The following is a 16939-nucleotide window of genomic DNA, read 5'->3' as shown; positions in this document are numbered from 1 at the left end:
CACCAGTTCATACTACATAGCTCAGTCATTCATGGCTCTGTCTGAGAAGTGGGTGCACAGCACAGATGGCCAACATCTGTTTTGAAATGGCTTGTATCGGTACATTTAATGAAAGAGACAAGGTGTTCATATAACTAATTTGAAAAAGCGTCCTTGGTCCAGTCTATCCTAGTGATGATATTCAAAAGGGTCACCCTGAAGATTTATTGTTAGGGACACACTTTTGTATGTTGCGATCCTCCAGATTGGTTTCATTACAGTTTTCTTCCTTCCTAGGCAGTTCTCCAAAATTGCAGGTGGTTCCTTGGGAACTTAAGGAGAAATTGACATTTGCCAAAGAACAATTTCAAGGACACCAAGTAACATATAAATTATTGGGGAAAAGAAGTTCAAGAACATTATCTTCCCCTTTCACTGGAACTCACATACAAGCAATGACATAGTACTTTGGAAATAAGATATTTTAAGAAATTACACTAGTTTTGCTTTTGTTGGTGGTTCTTTATAGAATATAAAGAATACCAAGAAAGGAATATCAGTTTGTACTAAAGGCAGAAGCAGAAGAGAGCTTGCCAAGAATGTTTAATTTGGAGATCAAACCAACAAAGCTGTTGTGGCCAGCCAGTAGAGCTGGCAGCAGATTCAGACAGTGAGGAGGTTGAGGAGGAACATGGGCCAGTCCTGGAGTCTGGGGAAGGCTTTGATAAGGGCTCTGTGTCGGAGGCAAAGAGGGGGCCAGAGCCATATGCCAGTTATCAGTTGCCTTCAGAGTCAGACATCAGTGAGGCAGACGAACAGCTGGAGCCTGTTCCCAGTGTGTACATGCATAGAGTTGCCAGATGAAGGGAACAGCTAAAGAACAGGGAGTACGGCTACAGGTGGACGATGAATGGCCCCTCTCAGAAGAAATAAAAGGGGAGCGAAAGGGGAGTGGAGTTTGAAGGAGATAATTAGTTCGCTTAATTGGCTCGTGACTCTCGAGACTCCTTGCCAAGTTTTGTAGATATCAGCCTGGCAGCTCTACGCCAGATAAGGTCTGTGACTGTAAATCCTCCCTTGAAAGACTTTGCTGTATGTGAATAAGCAGAATTCACAGTAAATTAATTAAAGGGTTTTTTGTCGGGACCAGGAGTTTGCTTCATGCTCTAGGTCAGAACAAAAGCAAGACTATAAACTTCAGAAAGAAACTATTGTTAATGGGTTTTTTTAAAAAAAAACTTTTATTACAGTGCGGATGAAGAGGAATACAATTTAAGAGAGATTCCCATCATGTGTCTAAAACTCTCCTAAGATGTAAATATTCAAGGAATCCATTTTTGGGTCTTGGACCATCTTCTCCAAATGGATCCAATGGCACAACAGACAGGTAATGTTAGATCGGGTAATGGAAAGGCACATTCAGGCTAAAGGCAACAACAGCTCTTTATTGTAACAGAACAAGTATATACAATCCAGCGAAGGTTGAGTCTGACAGCAGCCCTTTTATAGGGAGCTGTCAGACCCTTTGACCAATGAGATTAAATTTCTGTTCCCGCTGGAACAGAGGACCTTGGTGGAAACCAGTATAACTGAAGCTAGTATCTAACACCCCTCCCCTCTTAGATGGAGTAATCCTACTGGTTACATAGTCACGCAGGTAGGTGGGCTTTTTGGTAGTTCCGCCTGACCTGCACAGTTCAGTTGAGGGTGTTCTTCGGACAGGTCGGACAGACCTGTTTGCTCCACAGTGTCACGATGTTAAAAAGTTTGCTAGGCCTGAACTGCCTGAATTGACACTCAAGAGTTAAACTAAGAAAGCTTTATTGCGCAGGTCATAAAACAAAAAAAGGGTTCTTATCTGAAAGTGATTTTATTGCGCACGCGTTACACATTCCAAATTCCTCTCTTCTTTGTTCGGCAGCCAACTTTGGCAAACGTAGCTTTCATTATCAAAATGTAACCAATTAGTTACTTTTGTTTTTCATTTACTTTTATTATTTTATTATTAAAGTTTGTTTATTAATTAGAATATTTTCTTAAAGAGTATTTCTTTTCTAAATATCTCAAAAGATATGCAGAAGGGAATCAGCCACGGTCCATCGATCTCCAACAGGGTGTTTTTTTTCCCCTGACAACTTGGTAGCAGAGTTTTGGCTTTTGATGATACCAGCTGAGATGACTACAATTTATGGCTGTATTTTCCCTTCATGCTATCTAAAGATAACCGACTAAGCCTAATTAGCAATGTCGGAGAAAAAGAAAAAAAAGAAAAAGAAAGATGGGGCAAGCACAGATGGATCAGCTTCCTCTGACAAGGAGGCTCCCTCGGACACAGAGAAGCAAGATCAAAACGTGCTTCAGGAACAACAAATTCCTTCAGGTGCCGAGCCAAACATGGGAGAAGGAGCTACAGGACGCGACATCCACGAAACGAGGTCAGTGGTTCCTCCTTCTAAAATATCTCCAGGAGATTATGAATTTTTGGGGGCCAAGCCAAAACTTCCCACTCTGCCAGAGCCACTCCATTCCCAGACCCTCGCAGATTATCAAACGATTGATGAATGGCAACTGCCGGCAGAGTTAAAATCCTCCCACGCAGAAAGCAAAGTTTATGACATCTCCCCAGATGAGCAAGAAATGCAAAGCTATCTATATCAAATAGAACGTTTAGAAAAATATGCTAGGGAGGCGAGAGTGTGTTTTGAAGAGATAAGGCGAAGTAGAAGAAGCTCCCCCACTCCCAAAATGTCTGAGGACGCCATCTTGTCTTCTTCAAAACAACAGCCTAAGACACACCCCACAGAGTTCACTGGTCAATTAGAACAAAGAGACATGTACACGTCACCGAGGTCACGTGGTCCCTTTGAGCCCATTGAACTTCAGCATACGTATAGAAAGGAGAGGCAGCCAAAAAGTGAAGCTGCACTGCCATCTGCTGGCGGAGAAAAATTATTACAGCAAAAGATTAAGCAATTGGACCAGATTTTCAGAGATATGTCTATGAGTCCTTTAGAAGCCAAAACTTTGTCTCCAGAGGTTAAGTCTTCAACACCCCCTGGCGGTGTGGAATTCTCCCTAGATGGAAAAAGGCAAAGCCAAAGGCGAATTCGAGGAAGCCAATTTGATGTTGCCACGCAAAGGCCAATGATGCAACCCCAGCATCCCCTGGTTCAACAACCAGCTTTGCAACCAGAGCAACAAATTGTTCCTCAGCAGGTATTCACAGTCACCCCCTTGACTGGTGAGTCCAAATTAAAGGAGTCAGGAGAGAATTATAAAGCCTGGGTCAGTGAAATTGCGCTCTTGCTTCGAAGAGAAGGCACATATTCCATGGTTTTTAATCCTCCTCCTCCACCCTGGACGCCTGCAATAAGAAACCTTGAAAACAGAGCAATCACGACTTTACTCATGTCAATGGAAATTGAGATCCAAGGTATCTTTCCACCTGATGCAACTGCCCAAGAAATTTGGGCTATTTTGGAAGATTGCTACAGGCCCGTTTCAATTGAATCCTCATGTTTGCTCATGTCTGAGTTCCATGGTTCGAAGTTGAAACCTGGTGAACGAATTGGTGGACATTTGACCAAACTGAAAAGAATGAGAAATGAATTGAGACAAAATGGCCATGTAATCGATGATATCCAAATGATTAGCATCATCATTAACTCATTGAATTATGAATGGAAAGATGCTGTTGCAAAGATTAACTACGTGCCTATTGCTCAACGCACAGTTAACCACGTTTGCAGACTTTTAGTGGAAGACGAAGCTATCAGGTTAGCTACCCCACATCTGCAACGGCCTCCAGCACCAAAGGCTCCAGCCAGACGTCCCTTCCGAGGAAGAGGCTACGCTCCAAGGATGCCAAAATGCTACACCTGCAACCGTATGGGACATGACACCCGGGATTGTCCCCAACGAGTTCCAGCTCCCGCCACGTACCAGCCCAGAGGAACAGATTCCAGAGGCAGAGGTAGAGGCGGAAGACAAGGTCGTCGTGGTCCAAGGCGTGATCCACAAGCTCCGCTTGCAACACTGGCCATAACCAACGTTCCACAACCTGATCCAAAGTTCGACAGACGTCTTTTGTGGACTTTAGATAGTGGAGCAGCTGTGCACGTTACCCACAGAAGGGAACTTTTCACAGAGATGGGCGAACCAGAGCCCGAGTATCGAGAACTGTATTCCTTCACCAACCACACTTGCAAGGTTATGGGAAAAGGAACTGTTTACATTGAAGAGCTCGATACACACATCCCTGATGTTTATTACATACCTTCAGCAACCAGTAATTTGCTTAGTCAAAGTCACTTGTCTAGAGAGTTAAAGTTCCAGGTTCACCACCTCGAAAAAGCAAGTTACTTAGTTAAAGATGGTGATATTGTTGCTGAAACTATGCTGATTGGTGGTGTTTATTACTTAAAGCCAAAGCCTAAAGGGCAAGCACAGGCAAGTATGCAAACTCCAAAAAGGCACAACGCAGACCCAGAGAGAGTTGTCCCAGAGAGAGAAAGCATTACTGTGCCAAAGGCTCCTAAAGCCAACAAACAAAGAAAACAGAAACAGATTGTTCAAGGCAAGCCTGAGGGTCCTCATGAAACTGTTAATGTTGAGAATTCACTAACTGGTAAACCTTTGCATTCCAGGTGTATTCACAAGTGGCACAGAAGATTGGGGCATGCCAGTTTCCGTGTTCTTAGAAAGATGCCGGAGTTCGCAAAAGGTTTGGATCTAAAGGGGTGTAAGGTGTTTTTGGATTGTGCGGTTTGCAAAAAGGCTAAATCCAAGGCGGCTGCAATTCCCAAACACGCTACACGCCGGTCAACACGCATTTTTGATTTGGTACACACTGACATAGTGGGTCCTTTCCCACCAACACTTGGTGGCAGAAAGTATTTTTTAACAATTGTAGATAATCATTCTAGATATGGATTTGTATATCCTATGAGAGAGAAATCTGAGACCTTTCAGATCTTTAAAGACTTTGCAGCGTTTGTTTCTACACAATACCAAGTTCGCATCGCCAGAATCCAAAGTGACCGTGGTGCAGAATTCATGTCTCAGCGTTTCCAGGACTGGATGCGTAAGAATGGAATTCTTCATCAGACATCTGCTCCATATACACCGGCTCATAACGGAGTCGTAGAAAGAAGACAAGGGGTTCTACAAACCATGATGCGTTGTCTTCTAGAAGATGCCAATCTCAGTAACGCATACTGGGGTGAAGCAATCAAATATGCAAATTACATTGTCAACCGTACTTGGAGCAGTGTAATCAATCAAACTCCTTTCTACATGCTGTATGGCTACAAGCCTGATCTCAAGAACCTCCACATTTTTGGTTCATATGCTATGGTGAACACTCCCTTAAGTCAAAGAAGAAAGGGAGGTGTAGTAGCAAAGAGACTGAGATTTATGGGTATTGATGATAATTCAAAATGGTACAAATTCATTGATACTAAACATGTGATTGTCATTTCACAATCTGCTAATTTTGAGGAAGACATTGACTGGTCCAGGATTCATTCCAATGATCCTGAAGTTTATTTTCCTAGAGATGGTGTTCCAGATGCCACGCAGCCTGATGACAATTCGCAGGCAGATGTTCCTTCTACCAGTTCTTCACAACCTGATGTTCCGTCTTCTCAAGCCGCGGATGCTGATGCTAGCGACGAACGTGAGGACGAGGATGATGATGAAGAAGAAGAAGAAGACTGGACTGATGTTCCTAGACGCTCCAAGAGGGCCACAAAAGGAATCCCTCCACAACGTTATTCATGGCAACTGACAAAAACACCAGTACCTTTGATTTGCAACGTTACTCTTCCTCCAGAGACATTCACACAAATCAAACAGCTTCCTGATTCAGAACAAGACAAGTGGTATGATGCAATGCAGGATGAAATGGACAGTTTAAAGAAACTTAATGTATTCACACCTGCAAAACCTCCAGCAAATAAGAAAGTCATTGGCACCCGATGGGTCTACAGAATCAAGAAGAAACCGAATGGTGAGTCTTTATACAAAGCCAGACTTGTAGCTCAGGGTTTCGCTCAACGTTATCCTGAGGACTACACAAACACTTACTCACCAACAGTCAGAACTGAAAGTGTAAAAATTGCCTTAACCACTGCAACTATTCTTGGTTTAGAAGTTTTCCAATTTGATGTGGACACAGCTTATCTACATGCAGACCTAGATGAAGAGATCTACGTGAGAAGCCCTCCAGGATTCCGAAAGCAAGAAGGGGATACCTGGTTCCTGAACAAAAGTCTTTATGGTCTGAAACAGTCAGGTTTAATGTGGTATTTATGTCTTACTGACAAACTAAATTCAATGGGCTTTATTAAGTCCGAAACTGATGAATGCGTGTTCACAAAAAGATCTAACAATGCATATGAGATAATTCTTGTTTATGTTGATGATATTGTTTATATTGGTCCAAATAAGAAAATGAGTGAGATTTTTGCCAAAAGTTTGCAGAGATACTTCACACTAAAATCTTTAGGACACATTAGCACTTATTTAGGTGTTCAAATTGAAAAGACACAGAAGGGGTTTAGTCTTTCACAAGAAGAGAAAATTGACCACATTCTACATCATTGCAACATGAAAGATGCTAGCACAACAAAGACACCCATGCAAACAGATTTTCACAACTTAACACATGAACCGAGTCCTGAGTTCGAGGATCAAACACTCTATCGTTCAGTCATTGGTTCACTATTATACATTAGTAGTTGGACCAGACCTGACATCGCACTTAGTGTTAATCTTTTATCACGACACGTAGGTAAGGCAACACAATTTCATTGGTCATGCATTAAGAAGTTGTTGAAATACCTAAAACACACTAAGCACATGAAGTTATTGCTAGAACCAACACACACTGATCAACCAAAGCTGATTTGTTTTGCCGACGCCGACTGGGCGAGCGACAAGAAGTCACGCAAAAGCACTTCTGGTTACATGATGTTCCTAAATGGTTGTCCTGTTTACTGGCAAGTGAGAAAACAGAGTTTTGTTTCATGTTCATCTACTGAAGCTGAATATGCTTGTGTTTCAGATGCTTGTAATTCTCTAACGTGGTTTGATGCTTTGATCACAGATATCTGGACACGTCCGATTCGACCAATCACCGTGATGGAAGATAATGTATCTGTTGTTTATATTTCTGAGTCACATTTTACAGGTTCTAGGTCCAGACACATTGACATTCGTTATCAAAACACAAAGCAATTAGTTAAGCAAGGTTTTGTTAAATTGCAATATGTTTCTACACATGATCAGATCGCAGACATGCTTAACAAACCACTTGCCGCAAATCAACACGAATATCTGCGAAAGAAGATGTGCCTTAATTGATGATTTGATGACGTCAGCCCAGACTAGCAAAAGAAGGGGTGTCACGATGTTAAAAAGTTTGCTAGGCCTGAACTGCCTGAATTGACACTCAAGAGTTAAACTAAGAAAGCTTTATTGCGCAGGTCATAAAACAAAAAAAGGGTTCTTATCTGAAAGTGATTTTATTGTGCACGCGTTACACATTCCAAATTCCTCTCTTCTTTGTTCGGCAGCCAACTTTGGCAAACGTAGCTTTCATTATCAAAATGTAACCAATTAGTTACTTTTGTTTTTCATTTACTTTTATTATTTTATTATTAAAGTTTGTTTATTAATTAGAATATTTTCTTAAAGAGTATTTCTTTTCTAAATATCTCAAAAGATATGCAGAAGGGAATCAGCCACGGTCCATCGATCTCCAACAGGGTGTTTTTTTTCCCCTGACACACAGCTCCGCTTGGTGGAAGCTCCTGGAACCTTTCACAGGCCGCGGCTGGAGCTTCTAGAGCCGGTTCGCTCGGAGCTCGCTGCAAGAAGCTAAGTATCCCGGTGACTTCGGGTTTGAGTTGGTTTTGGAAGAAGTGGCTTCGTGCTCCTTTTGGATTGGGCTTTGGCTAACTCGAGCAGGAGTTACCTCTGGCTGCCTAAGAGTGGAGTTGGAGAGGCGGCCACGGAGTTGGTCAATGTGCCTTTTCCAATTCTGACCGTCCTCGAGCTCTATGAGATAAGAGCAAGGCCCGGTGATGCCTATCACTGTGGCAGGAATCCACAGAGTTCCCCTGGCATAGTTGTGGGCATAAACTGAATCCCCTATGCTAAAGTTCCGAATTTTGCTTGTGGAGTCAGGGGGCAATGAGGCAGAATAATTTAGGTGTAGCCGGTCTAAGTGGAACCTTAGCCGGCAACCCATGAGAAGCTCGGAGGGGCTTCTCCCTGTAGTGGCACTTGGCGTGATGTGTTGAATTAGCAAATAGTGGTCAACCCATGTTTGCCAATCTCCTGGGCCCATCCTAGATAGGGCCTCTTTTGCAGATCTCACCATTCTCTCCACCTGACCATTGGAGGCCGGATGGAATGGCACAACCAGGGCATGTCTGATTCCCTGTGCTGCTAAGAAGGTCTCGAATTGCATGGCCGTGAATTGGAGCCCGTTGTCAGAGACCAAGATGTCGGGCAGGCCGTGTGTGGAGGAAAGTCTCTGTAGTACCTTGATGACCGCTTCTGCCGTAGTGGAGGTCATCAGGACTACCTCTAGCCATTTCGAGTAGGCGTCCACAATTACGAGGAATGTCTGGCCATGAACTGGGTCAACAAAATCAAGATGCACCCTAGACCATGGTGCTTGAGGTGGCTCCCACTCCTTAGCGGGTGCCTCTGGGGGAGCTGGTCTGGACTCTTGGCACGGTGTGCAGGTAGCCATCCATTCTTCGATCTCCCTGTCCATGTTAGGCCACCACATGTAACTCCTGGCCAAAGACTTCATCCTGACAATTCCAGGAAGCCCTACATGTAAAGCCTCTAATACTGCAATGCGCAGTTTGGGTGGAACAACGACCCAGTCCCCCCCACAGCAAACAGCCATTAACAAAAGACAATTCGTCATGCTTACAATGGTACATTTTGAATTCAGACCCAACAGGCCCCATGGGCCACCCCCTCCACACCCAGTTCAAAATTTGTTTGATGGTGGAGTCTTTTGCAGAGTGGCAGGCAACGTCACTAGGCGAGACAGGACCAGTCTCTAAGCAGTCAATTAGGAGGACTGGCATCTCAGGGGTAGGGTCTGCAAGAAGTTCTGGCAGCAGGCAGCGACTCAAGGCGTTGGCATGCCCCAAAGTGGAGCCAGGTCGGTGGATGAGATGGTAGGAGTAGGCAGCTAGGAAAATGGTCCATCTGGTCATCCGCAGTGATAATGACACAGGAGGAGGTCGATCCCCAGCCAGCAAGCCCAAAATCAGTTTGTGGTCCATAATTAGTTCGAAATCATGGCCGTAGAGGTACTCATCTTTTTACACCAGCCACTGCAGCCAAAGCCTCACGGTCCAGCTGGCTGTAGTTCCACTCAGCAGTGGACAAGTAATAGGCTATGGGAGCCTTGGTTCCATTGGGCTGAGGACAGCTCCAACGCCAAACAAGGAAGCGTCACAAGTCAACACCAGTGGCAGGGTCTGGCTGTACTGCACCAGGAACGTGTCTGCTGACAGGAGTCTTTTTACCGCGGGAAATGCGGCAGCTTCGACTCTGCCTCAGGACCATTTCGCATTCTTCACCAGGAGATGATGTAAGGGCTCAGCAATGGTGGCTTTCTGTTTAAGAAAGACGCTGTAGAAATTAAGGAGCCCGAGGAACGCCTGTAGCTCGGTTTGATTGTGAGGTGTAGGCGTGTCCTGGATTGCTTGAATTTTTTTAGTGGCTGGGTGAATCCCAGAGCCGTCAATTAGGTACCCTAAGAATTCAACCCTTGGCACGTTAATTTGGCATTTTTATTTTTTGAGATGGAGGCCTTTGTCTCGAATTCTGGTCAAAACAGTTCGCAAACATTTGAAAAGTTGTGCCTCATTTGCAGCCGATACCAAGATGTCATCAAAATAGGGGACAACTCCTGGAATCCCCTGCAAAAGCCGTTCCATGACGCTTTGGAACAGTCCAGGGGCGATACTAACTCCAAATTGCAGGCGGTGACATTTGAATGCAGCCCTGTGCATCACAATGGTTTGGGCCTCTGCTGTAGCGCTATCTACAGGCAATTGTTGGTATGCCTGCACCATGTCCAATTTAGCGAATACTTTGCCTGGGCCTAAAGAATGTAATAAATGCTGTATAATGGATACAGGATAAGCGCTTTGTTGTAACACTTTATTGATTGTGCATTAGTAGTCTGCGCAGATACGGACAGACCCATCAGATTTGACAGGTGTCACTATAGAGGTCTCCCAGCGTGCATAATCAACTGGCTCTAGGATTCCCTGGCCTATGAGCTTGTCAATTTCCAGATCAATTTTTGGGTGGAGAGCAAAAGGTACTCTCCTGAGTTTTAGCCTTATGGGGGCTATGTTAAAAGAGATTGGAGTCCCCACATACTTACCCAGACCGGTTGCTGAAGACGTCCTCAAACTCCTTAAAAATAGCTTCAGCGCTCTCGTCTTTCAAGGCACTGATACCGGTCACTTCTAGGCCCAGGGCTTCGAACCAGTCAAGCCCCAGGAGGCTCTGCAGATTGCCGCTGACCACCGTCACTGGGAGCTGGCCTCTGTATTTCTTGAATTGCACCCAGAAGGTGCCCTGGCCCATGATGGGGACTCAGTTCCCCTGGTAATTGTGAAGGCAGATGTCAGGGGCACGTAGATGCTGCTGCTTCAGGCTAGGGATAGCCTGCTTGAGCGTGGACCACGGCATGATGGTCAGTGATGACCCCATGTCAATCTCCATCTCGCATGGAGAGCCCTCGATGAGGACTGTGACCTTCAGCTTTTTTGGCTGCCTAGTGCGGACTTGGCCGATTGAGGTGTGGTAGGTGACTGGTGTCGCCCTCTGAGCGCCATGGTGGCTTCTGCCATGCTCCTTGGTTGAGCCTCTGCTGGTGGTTAGATCAGCTTTTTGGCTGCCAGGTCATCGTGGGGTGCTCGCTTCTGCAAACTTTGGCGATGTGCCCCTTTTGCTCGCAGCGCTGGCAGACAGCATCGCGGAAACAGCAAGCCGATCGGGCATGGTCTACTCCGCAGCTAGCGCAAGGCAGGAATCATGGTTCGAATTTGCACGCCGGCTTGGTGCGGCTACTGCCCTTGCAGCAGCTGTCATCTTCTTCGCCTTCTGAGCTCTCGGCCTCTGCAGCCTCGTGATGTACGTGTGTGTTCTTTCGCGCATCTTGTGGAGTGCTTTGGCACTGCAGGGTTTCTGTTGACTTAATGGCCGATTCTGATGCCCTGGCTTCATCCACGGCAATTTGTAGAGTGTGATTAGATTTGGCAAGTAACCTCCTCTGTAAATTAATGTCCTGCACATCGCATATGATGCGGTCAAGAATAAGTTCGTCTAGGTCTTGGAACTCGCAGTACGCTGCAGCCTTTTGTAGCGCTGCAACGTACTCGTTGATTGATTCACCTTCCTTCTGGTTGTGAATATTAAATTCGTGCTGGCAGACGTGCTTAGATGGCTTGGGAGCATAGTGAGCCCTCAGCATCTGCTGGAGCACGGACCAAGCGACCGATTGTAGCAGTGTTGGCTCTGATAGGTCTTTGGCAGTTTCAAACACTTCCCGTCCACAGTAACCGAGGAACATGTTCTTCTTGCAGCCTTCAGAAAGGCCCATGAGGTCATTGGCTTTGAGGAAGCAGTCGAACCTCACCATATATGAGTCCCAGTGCTCAGTGACTGGGTCATATGGAGTCGGTGGGGCATGCATGGCCATTTTGTGTTCTGAGGGCATTTTGAGTTTGCCGCTCATAAATGGCTGCTCGAAGCCGCGCTGAGCTCCAGGCTGGATGTACTTGCTGGATGTCTTCGCTCTTTTTGATTTGCCTAGTTGCCTTCCAATCCCACCAATGAGATTAAACCTCTGTTCCCACCGGAACAAAGGACCTTGGTGGAAACCACTATAACTGAAGCTAGTATCTAACAGGTAATTTCCATTCTTGACCCCTGGAAATATTTTCTCTCATCTAATATAGAATGTGGCATCCATTAGAATTCTCTGCAACTCATGCTTTTTACATATAGTAGATTGTGTTGGCTGGGGAAGACTGGCATTCTAATTCAAGACAGAAGATTGACAAAGACTGCCATATTTAAATAGACATTCCTATGAGGGAAAACATGAGAGAAGTCTGTTCTCTAAACATCTGCTTCATCCAATTTAACTCTAGAATTTACTTCTTTATATTAGTTGTTCTTCCTATGCCAATCATTAGGTAAGCCTGTGTAGATTTTGGACAAGATCATAACAATTGTTTTAATTTGCAAATGTGAACAACTAGTTTTGGCAATCACTACTGCCTCTTCCTCCTCCTCCTCCTCCTCCTCCTCCTCCTCCTCCTCCTCCTCCTCCTCTTCTTTTCTACTTTTAGTATAACTTGATTTAACATCCTAATCAGTCCTACTCAGCAATCCATTAAAGTTTAATTATTCAACTATTAAATCAGCCCAGAGTATGGAGGACCATTATTACAATACCAAACACACACAAATAAGCCTCTTTACCATTTAGGAGGAAAAATAACACAGTGGACCTGCAAACAGTTGCCTGCCCTCATTACAGTATTATGCCTAACATTTCTCAGGCAGTTTTTTGTTCTTTTTTTAAAAAAGGATCCCGTCATTCAATTGGAAGCCAAGAGGAGGAATTGAAGATGAAAATGTCTATTCCTCAGGGATAAGAACTTCCCACGGCAAAAAAACAACTCATTAGGTATGCCAAGCAATCAGGTCCACTCTAATTGGCCCTATGTGGGTTTGAAACAAGAGAATCTTCAGCCAGCTGAAATGGTTATCAGCATTTCTAGAGTGAAGTTGGCACAGGTGAGCCCATACAGGGAGGGCAAGATAGATTCAAAGCGATCGCCTGAAAAATAGGATCTCAGAGAAACGTTTCTAAGTTTGACTCTTGCGGATACATTTTTTTTTCCTTTAGCCTGAAACTGGATCTGCCCATATTTTTTTATACAAAACAAAATTAAATGATAAGAAAAGTAAGGTTCTACACCAGTAGTGGGTTTCAGCTCCCGTTGCCACGCATGCGCACCCACCATCTGCGACGCTCCAGCTGCTCAGCGACCCGTTTCCTTCAAATACAGGTAAGGAACAAGGGCTGGCGGGTGGGCCCTCCAAAGTACCATTCCAGTATGGTGGCTGCTGCTTCCGGCAGCACCGGTACACGCGTACCGCGGCGTACCACCTGCAACCCACCACTGCTCTACACTTAGGCAAGAAAAATCAAAATGCACAGGTATAGAATAGATGATACCTGGCTCAGTAGTAATAACTGTGAGAGGGATCTTAAAGCCCCATATGTAAGTGGGTAATCACTTAATATGAGTGTGATGCAGCCATCAAAAAAGCAAAGCAGCAGGCTGCAGTAGCAGAGGAACTGAATCAAGATCATGAGAAGTGTTAGCACCACTTTATAATGCTTTGACAAGACCACACTTGGAATACTGCATCTAATTTTGGTCATTACAATATAAAAAAGATCTTGAGAGAGACTCTAGAAAAAGTGCAAAAGAGAGCAACAAAAGTTATTAGGAGACTGGAGGTTAAAACCTATGAAGAATGGTTGAAGGAATTGGGTAAGTCTACAGTAGTTTAATGAAAAGAACGAGTAGGGAAGACATGATAGCAATGTTTCAATAGCTAAGGGGTTTCCACAAAGAGGGGGTCATCCTACTCTCCAAAGCATCTGAAGGCAGAACAAGAAGCAATGGGTAGAAATTAATCAAAGAGAGAACCAACCTAGAATTAAGGAAAAATTTCAGAAATTGTGGGTGCTCCATTACAACCACTTCTCTGAAATGGTATAGGGTCTCCTGTTTGAGTAGAGGGTTGTACTACAAGACCACCAAGGTTCCTTTCAACTATGTTATTCTGTTCTGCTTGTTAAGTAATAGGAAATCCTCAAAGAGTCAGCTTTGGAGTCTGTTTGCCAGATATAGAGTGGGGAAAACAGTGAGCAAGTAAACAAAAACTCTCAGGAAGGAAGGAAGGAAGGAAGGAAGGAAGGAAGGAAGGAAGGAAGGAAGGAAGGAAGGAAGGAAGGAAGGAAAGAAAGAAAGAAAGAAAGAAAGAAAGAAAGAAAGAAAGAAAGAAAGAAAGACACTGCATCATCCACCCTCTAACATTTAGATGGCTTTGGGCACCTTAACATCTCTAGGGAATAAAAAGTACAGAATCACTTGCTGCTCTGGTGGAAAAGCTTGGAAGACAGTAACTCCTTTAAAACTGTCACCTTCAGAGACTGTCTAGTCTGGAGAAACATCTAAAAACTAATCCAAGCCATAAGACAGCACTGGTGTTCAAGATTGACACGATTCTACTTTCTTAGCCATATTTCTTTTATTTTTCTTACGCTTTTTTCCAGAAGCACAAATGACAGTTTTGTAGAACCACAGGGTTATTAAAGAATCTTAATTCAGATTAATGTCAAGCTGTATCTGGAAGAACCATATTTTATTGTCAATGTAACATGCAGACCTAGTTACTTTTGAAGTATATATCAAACTTCAGAGACACACATCCCTCAGTCCTTTATTACCGATTGAGTAAGCTGTAAAAAATAATTAAATAAAAACAAAGCTTCATGTTGTACAGTATATGAGCTGCTGGTGCCCTCTTATGGTCAGGAATTGACACAGCGTAGCTCTGTGGTTGTGTAATCCTTATCAAAACAATAAATTATTAATTTTGCTGATGGCTGTGGTGTAGAAATACTTCACAATGCCATTTTTAAATAACCAAAATAGTTTAAAATGGTTGACTTGCCTTTAGAGTCCTAGCTGGGTTGTAAAGGTAGTCAGTCAAACAACAAAAAGTTTTTAGAAAAGTCCTGGCAGGATCTTTCAAAAAAATTTGCTTCAGAAAGATTTTCTTTGTTCACTTCACATGCAACCCATGCCCCACTTAATGACCTGCACGGCCTTTAATGTTCTCCTCAGGGCGACAGGGATGGGGGTCATTATGCAAGGCAATCACCTGGGTGCCTCACTTGCAATCATAATGGCAGGCTCTGTTATGAACTATCTGTTCTGCTTGGCTGTCTGGAGATGAAGCTTCTATAGAAGTAAGAAAAATATTCAAGCGATTTGCTTTGCCTTTGGAAAGAAGGCAGAGAGGGTTGCAAGAAAGTTGTGCAAAAAACTCAAAGCACAGCACCATAAAATGGCCTCTCCATGGCCATTTTGAAATAAGAACAGTAAATATTTAGTGATAGATAGCATCCTTCAATAAGCTGGAGTTACAAACATGGATTTCCATGGGTAGCCTTCAACTTACAACTGGTTGCATAACAACCATTCAAACATATCATGGACCTGGAAAAAGTACTTACGTCCTGGATTCTTAGCTCCAATGGCCACTCCCCCCTACTATGTGACTGCATTTTGGATGCTCAGCAACTCGCCCACATTTATGGGTTTGCTTAACAACTGCCAAATTCACTTAATAACAGCCATGTTCGCTTTACTGCCACAAAAGTTGTAAAATTGGGGATGATCATGTGATAAGCTGCTCAACAACTATCGGGATTCATAATTATAATTACCGGCCCAATTATGGTTATAAGGAGTACCTGTACATCTAATCAGATAAGTAAATCATGACACAATTTATTTATTTATTGGAATTTGTCAAACAAAAACGAGAACAAGAATCTATATATATAAAAGGCAAATACCATTCACTCATCATGAAATCTCCAGAACTGTAAAGCTTACAAATCTGAAATTTGGAACGTATGTTCCTCTTGGCTTCTAGGTACTCGCTAAGAAAGGATTTGTCAAAATGACCATCTGATCATTACTTCTTATACAGTAATTAACATGCTTTGATGCTAAGGAGTTAGACATTCTACTCCCCCTCCCCACCTGAAAAGAACTCTGTTCCAACTGCCAATTGCCTCACATTCCATTACCTCAGTTGAAACTGGCAGACATTCTACTCCTTCACTCAGGAGCAGTCTGGGGCTTCTTACAGTACTAAATGTTGGTACCTCACCAAGATGTCTATGCCTTCCACCTATGGAACTGTTCCCAGACTCAAGGCAGTGGGAGTGATGTTCCCTTATGTGTTTCAATCACCAACTACCATTGAGCCAACGGATTGAACTGGAGTGATTTCTCCTGCATTGCCAGATCACATAGTTTCATCAGGTTTCCAGCTAGTAAGAGAATAAAAATACAACGACAGGGACGATAAGCATGTTAGTGCACTTATGTATTGTAAGATTTTTTTCCCTCTCCCTTTTTCAAGTTCATCTGAACTGGATGTTCAGATGAGTACATTTCTGTGAAAGCACAACTTGATTTATTGACAATTACTGATAATGGGAGGCAGGAAAGAATTGCCTAAAAGGTGGTTAGGTTACAGTCTCTCTTTATAGACTTATGCAAATTAAAGTATATTACTATTTGACAAAGCAACCAAGCATTTCATAGGATAGAACACATCATCTGCTCGTGAAATCAGTGAGGCCATTGACGTAATTGGGCAGGACTACAAAATCAATGGGGGTGCTGTAAGGACAAAAAGGCAGTTATTTCATGAACATTTTTTTCTTTCTAGGGAGTTGTTTACTTTTGCTTTCCCAGAGCTCTGCTCATCACCCAGTATCTTTTCCTAGTTTACCAGAATGTCTTGGCTTTCTAAATGTTTGATGGCTAAATTAACAGTTTTCATTTTCTGAGGAAATGTTCTTGGGTTCTAGGCTTTTAAGTTGGCCTCAAGAATTTTCCTTCAAATGCAGGGCATTGTTAGTGTCTGCAGGAAGTTCAACCAGAAAGAGTTTGCTGGAACTGAAGGGAGAAGATTTAAGCCATAATGTGGGACCTTTGCTTTTGTTAATACGATATGCAAATCTTGCTTTAGGAATTAGCATATTGTTGGCCAAGAAAGAGATGAGAACTCTGACTAG

Source organism: Natrix helvetica (assembly GCF_964273705.1).
Source record: "Natrix helvetica genome assembly, chromosome: 1".
In the NCBI taxonomy this organism is placed as follows: domain Eukaryota; kingdom Metazoa; phylum Chordata; class Lepidosauria; order Squamata; family Natricidae; genus Natrix; species Natrix helvetica.
This window is presented reverse-complemented; position numbering follows the sequence as displayed.